The sequence below is a fragment of the Phyllobates terribilis genome, unplaced genomic scaffold, assembly GCF_046119375.1.
Source record: "Phyllobates terribilis strain yellow unplaced genomic scaffold, ASM4611937v1 Scaffold_1__5_contigs__length_1240528914, whole genome shotgun sequence".
In the NCBI taxonomy this organism is placed as follows: Eukaryota; Metazoa; Chordata; class Amphibia; order Anura; family Dendrobatidae; genus Phyllobates; species Phyllobates terribilis.
This window is the reverse complement of record NW_027362761.1, coordinates 830,885,324-830,892,135: the sequence shown is the minus strand read 5'-3', so window position 1 is coordinate 830,892,135 and position 6,812 is coordinate 830,885,324. Positions and strand designations below refer to the sequence as shown.

Here is a 6,812-nt window from a genome sequence, read left to right as displayed (position 1 = left end):
TGTATAGCATAGAGAGAAGCAGCTCCCTATGCCATGCAGCCTGTCAGCACTGCACACAGGGGAGGCATTACTTTGGTCATGCACTGCGCATGACCAAAGTAACTTCCTGCCTCCTGGTGACCTGGATGTTGTCATAACAACATCGGGTCGCCGCCGCAGACATCGCTGGAGGCTGGAGAGGAGGTGAGTACTGGCGCTTACCTCCCCCCTTGCCCCCGCAATGCTGAGATCAACTTCTATCGCAGCATTGCAGGGGTTAATGTGCTGGGAGACAGCTCCCTGCACATAGCACCGGGTGTCAGCTGTGATAATCATCTGACATCCGGCGGCGATCGCCCCGCACCGCTACTATGCGGGCGCGATCGCATTATGCGTAAGTCTTCTGTGCAGATTTTCCGCATAGACTTACATTAGATGTGGAAAATGCGCAGGTAAGAAATGAAAGTATGTTTTTAGTGCATTTCCGCTGTGGAAATGCATGTGATCCGTGCATGGCGGTATCAATAATGTTTTGTTAAAGCCAAATACCAGGAAGTATTAAAAAAAATCAGCTTTATTGAAAGCGTGACACACCAAAAAGAGACCAAAAACACAGCGCCAAAAATGCGAAAAAACGCATGGTAAAATAAAGCACATAAATACACAATAATAGGTGCAGAAATTCTGCAACATCAAAAACTCACCAAAAGCTCATCGTGGGAACGTAGCCCAAGACCTTTCACACGTTCAGTTTTTTACCTCAGTACCTGTAAGCCAAAACCAGGAGTGGGTGAGAAACACAGAAGTGGTGACGTGTTTCTATTATACTTTCCCTCTGACTGTTCCACTTATGGTTTTGACTTACAAATACTGATGTAAAATACTGACCAAATACTGATTGTGTGAACGTGGCCTTACAAATACTGAGGTAAAACTCACCAGATAATACTGAACGTGTGCACGTAGCCTTACAAATACTGTGGTAAAATACTGACCAGATAATTCTGAACGTGTGCACGTGGCCTTACAAATACTGAGGTAAAATGCTGACCAAACACTGAAGGTGTGAATGTGACCTTACAAATACTGAGATAAAATACTGACCAAATACTGAAAGTACTTTTTTCTGCATAGAATTCCTGCAGTGAGGGGAAATAGGAGCCTTATGACTAGTGAGGCACTGACATGATTATTAGGGCGACACATCCTTAAAAGTAAGGAACAGTGCAGCTGCACTCACAGAAGACTACTACCTGGATCTGATGGGGTAGTAGTACTGCTCTGAGCACTCGCCCTGTGCAGAGGAGGCTCCCTCCCTCTCCTTCTGCTGAGTGACAGCAGCATCACCGGGGGCGGGTCAGCAGTGACAGCCGGAACGCTTCCCTGTGGTGGTGGAGCTGCTGCTGCGCTGTGTACGGCTCCTGGACACACACATACAGGACAAGCGCTGGCCATTCCTCCTCAGCCTCACTGGCCTGTGGCTTGCATGTCCCTCCGATGCCCTGTCTGTGACATCCATGGATGGGAAGCCAGGATATCATCAGTGACATCTCATTCACTATTGGATTATCATTCCCAGCAGCTGCAGATGATGAATTTCCTTGCAAGGTCAATGCTGGCTGTGCTGTGTGCAGCACTGAGGGTAAGACATGCACTCACTGCCTTTGTTTCCATCATTGCTCCAGGTATTTCTTGCAGATCTCCCTGTAACCTACCAGTCAGTGATTGCTAGTTGTGATCACTCCAGAGGAGACCCAGGGGATTATGCAGCATCACATATTAGTGTGTTTAATTACATGGCAGGGATAAAGCAGAGGATGATGATGATGATGATGACCTTTGTTGGATGCATCACTATGTAGTTGCATTCATTCTGTCATGTATTCCTAACACTGACATTAATAATAGAAAGTGGAAGCTAAGCCAGGAAAATACAAGTTGAAGCAGCTAATGCATTGCTGTGCTGTCTGCAGTGTGGATGCGCCTGGGAATGCTAATGGCCAGTGACATAGGGTCCTTCTATACTGGGAGTGGTGTCATCAGCTGGATCCCACTGCATAGAACATCTGTGCTACCCAAATGAAAGGGATACCCCTCATTAACTAGGGTACAATCAGAGAAGAACTGTTTACAAGTCAGAGTTAATCAATCCCCTGTGGGCATGATTGCCTAATAGACCATGCAACTCTATGTTGTCTAGCTTGGGATGCTGCAAGCTCTTTGGGATTTGTTGCCTGCCGTGTAGAAAGTGTGAAGGATTGCTTGCCATTAGAATCCTTCAGAATAACAGCAATTAGCTAAGGGAACATACCTGTATGTCAGTGTTCGTTTTGCTAGGTTACTAATTTTTTTATGATGTGCATCAAATTTACTAGCCGGATGTGCTTCTTTTTTTTAACCTTTTCATTATTTCTTTTCATGTAATTTTTTTATATATAAAATATAAATATAAGTTAAACAACCAAGGACCATTATTTAGAATATAGGCGATAGCGTGGCATAAACCAGTTTACTTAAGTTAGGTATGGCTGTAACTGTCTGATCCTGATTTACGCACCACATAATGTTAGTATTGCAGGGTTTTTGTTGTGTTTTTTTTTTTAAATACTGAGAAAAATCCATCATGTTTTTTACTCAAGCCTCATTCAGACCTCCATGATTTTTCTCGAACGTAAAAACATACCGTTGTTCACCAGTGTTTTGGCTCCAAATGACATTAGTGTTTTGTATCCAATTTTCATCATTGTGGGGCTGGTGCCTCAGTTTTTACCATCAATGTTTCAACAGTGATTTTTCACTGGACAAAAAAAAAAATTTCCCCAGCTATTATAGTGTTAATCACGGACGGCAGACGTGTTGCACGCGGATGGCATAGACTCATAGACTTGCATGGGTAATTTTGATCTGTGACTCAGAACAAAAACAGAACTGGGTCAGCATAAAAAAACACAGATATCTGAACAGCCCAACAGAATATGTCATGCATGTGTTCTATCCATAAACGAAACGTGACTCGCAGTGTCTGGATGATGCCTTAGTGTTACTAAAATACTATGTTAGTGCCAATGAAGTAAATTATATCCTGCATAACTATATGGTTACATTGTATGTAGTTGTAACTGTAAATGCAGCACAGGACACTCAATGGGATATACAATATTTTTGATTAAGGAGATGGATAGATGGGCAAACATACCATTGGTGCAGGGCCCAAGAGGTAAGTGGGCCCACTTCCAACTCCAAAGCAGGTGGAATTGTGCATTATGATGAGATATTTGACTGCAAGAGGCCAATATAATGTTCTTGCATAGGGGCCCTCATCTGTCTGCTTCCGCCGGTGCGTAGATAGCTAGATATTGGATGGATATCCCATATCTAACTTGAAAGTATATAGTATACCGCTTTAAAAGTCTAACAGCTTGCTACCATTTTTTTATTTTACTCACTTATATAGCGCCATTAATTCCACTGTGCTTTACAGTCATTATTGACACTGACCCCATTGGGGCTTACAATCTACATTCCCTAGCAGTATGTCTTTGGATTGTGGGAGGAAACCCATGCAGACACAGGGAGAACATACAAACTCCTTGCAGATGTTGTCCTTGGCGGAATTAGAACCCAGGACCCCAGTGCTGCAAAGTCACAGTGCTAACCACTGAGCCACCATGCTGCCCTACCATTTAGTTATAAAAAAAATTCCTATCACAATCTTCCAATATTACCCATTTCTATGTCCTCAGTATATCCACTCTATTGCTAATCATTTCAGTCCACTATTGTGTGTAATATACAGACCACTGTGACACAAGACTTGGATGACAGTGATGTCATCTGCATTAGAAGTGGAGAATAGGTGCCAAGCCTAAATCTATTGCTTCTACTGATGTTGTACAGGTATCGTGATGACATTAAATATTAATATTTTGGATTATACAATGAATATCCACCAACAGATGGGAATCAAGGGCTATAGATTTACATCTCCCCTAGTTTTATACACATGTTGCATGTACAGTAAGTGCAATGTTGTTTTATTTCAATTATAGAATCTATTACAAGTTTTTCAGCCATCATGCCATATAGCCTTGGAGTAGCCAATATTAACTGCCAAGTATTTAGAGTAATTCTAAAGGGCCAGGGCAGAATACAAACATCATTTCGATTGTGATATTTAAATTTATATGAATTATTTGAAATGCTACATTGTTTGACAAAGAGAAATATATCTTATATGTATTTGCAGACATCAAGATAAAAGGATTGACATGTAGTAGTGAATGTGCAAGAAAAGAGACAGGCAGTGTGTCCGTCATTTCATCATGATAAAATTTCAGTGCAGGAGACATTTGCAATGGAAAAGAGCCAAACAAAAGAAAACGGACGGTCCTTCGATTCGCTTACATTCTTCTCTTTAACAAATGCAGAGATAGTATTTGCACATTGTCTTTGGCGCCTAAAATGGCGCAATGCTCCTTTGACATTTAGGAAGACACTAGTATTATAAATGGGACATGGTAAGTGGGAACCCTGTTTCTGCATTGGGACTCAGAAGCCTAATGTTATGTCACTTACATCCTCTACCTTTTTGAACTCACATGGCAGATGGTAGCAGTAGGGTGAAAGGACTGAAATAGAAGTGAGGAGCATGCATATTTTGGTTACACATGAGTCAGAAACATAGTGATACCTTAAGAGCTAGTGGGCACAAAACACCTTGCACCATAGACCCCTTTCATTAAAAAACTCACTCAAAAATGATACCAAGTAAATTAATATACACAGTTAAGGGGTTGTCCAGGACTGTGATATTAATGACTTACAGTACCTTAGGACCCCCTGTTACCTACTGAGGCAGTGGTCAGACGGCATTGGGCATGGGCGGCATTCACGGTGTAGTGGCCGTTCCTGGGTACTGCTATTGAAGTAATATATGTGATTGCTTCCTGTGCTGCAAACAATTCATCTTCTACTGCTGTCCTATGTGAAGGATAGTTTTCAGTAAAGAAGTAATGGGCAAACCCTTTAACTTGAAATAAATCAATAATACTGAACATGAGCTAAAATCCACCACTAATATTAAATTATACATGCCATACAGGGACACATACGGACACATGTCCAATGGACAATCTGGCAATGGTTGTGTTATACATCTTAAGGTACTGACTGATGAAAAGAAAATGCAAAGCACTTGCAAATTGTACTATGATCACTAGATTAAACAGTAACTGAGGTGATTATGACCACTTAGAGGATCTGTCACCAGGGCGAAAGTGGACAGTTTTTGCTCGTATTTTATTCTCGCTGATTTCTTACATACACCATTTTTATTTTATTTTTTTTTAATTTGCCATATGGTTCCAGAGATACGGGCCTTTTTATTTAGTGCTGACTTTTATTATCTTTGCTCACAGGATTTTCTGGAGGCGTGTCTTTAGGCTGCTCTGCATAATTACCCTGTGAACCACGCCCCCTTTGTAAAGCCCATAAAAATGAGCACTAAATATAAAGGCCCCTATCTCTGGAACCTAATAACAGATTTACAAAAAACAAAAACTGAAATAGTCAGGGGAGTATGGGGAGAAAAATAAAAGCAAAAACTGGGCAATATTGACCTGACGACAGGCTGCTTTTATAGTTAAATCTACCAATACATTTAGTTTACCCTCTTGATTGAAAATTTTGTATTTTTCTGCCTAAACTGTAGATATTAAATCTAAGCCATTCATTTCAGCCCTGAAAAGAAACCTTTGTGTGTATGAATGGAGAGTATTGTCACTTACATGGGAAGTTTATTGGAAAATAGAGCCCTAAACATGTAGAAAATGTAGATTTCAAATGATCAGGCAGTTATAAGACGAACACGTGAAGGAGTACTGGACTTGTTAGATAATGCTGTGCTAGGTGATGTAACCTTTACCAGGTATAGGACTGTAATAAAATAGAGAATGTATATGGTTTATTGAAGGGGTAGGCCACTTCATTTTTTATTTTAACAAATGTGTTGGGGAAATGATTTTTGGACTCATTAATATATTAGTAATACAGATTTTTCTCCTGCACTGCTCTCAAAATTAGCTGCTTGTGGAAGAGCACGTGACCAGGCCTGTCCATAAGCCTCCACCAATTGAAAAAAAAATTTCCATACGCAGTGTTTTCCAGTTGGAGGAAGCTGTTGGACAGGTTTGATCACACGCTCCTCCATCAGTGGTCATTTTGAGAACAAGAGAGCTGCACAGTCTGTGAAGAAGACAACACTAACAAGTGCAGGAGGAGAATGTTTATTACTGATTGTAAGAGGTACAATAACCATTGATGCCAAGACAATATTTAAAATAAAGATAAAGTGGTCAACCCCTTTAATTAAATTACTTATGGCTACTTACATGTAAAGCTGGCTATATACATGAGATAGCTGAGAGGAGTAAGCTGCTGCCAGACTTATCTCCACAGAAGTGATAGCCTTGGTCAAATCAAATTGAATTTCTCAATCTCTACTTCGTCTTTAACTGTCATCAGAAACAGTTTGGAGGCCCCATACCATTATTTGGTGAGCGAGTTTGGCCAATATACAGCTAAGGGCTCGCTCAAACCAGCGTATACATCAGACGAGTGCTATCCGACTTTTTTATCGGATGGCACTCAGACCTATGTTATTATATGGGGCAGAGCTGATGCACGATTTTTTTTCACTGACAGAATCTGTCAGTGAAGAAAATCGCAGCATGCTGCAATTTCACTTTGAAATCGAATACCGCTCATCCATTCAAGTCTATTGGTGCGTGGAAAAAATAGGCCTGGAGTGGTGCTACTAAACTAAGTTCCCTGCC

General features: G+C 41.0%; 1 protein-coding gene across 1 annotated transcript in view; it reads left to right on the top strand.

Annotated features, from left to right (window-relative positions):
• The first annotated feature begins 1,308 nt into the window (after window positions 1-1,308).
• The window catches only part of GPRIN3 (GPRIN family member 3), a 209,067-nt gene continuing 203,563 nt past the window's right edge, over window positions 1,309-6,812 (top strand). Inside the window, exon 1 of the mRNA XM_073638092.1 lies at window positions 1,309-1,621. The gene's annotated coding sequence lies outside the window, so the exon portion shown is untranslated. The remainder of the gene's footprint in view (window positions 1,622-6,812) is intronic.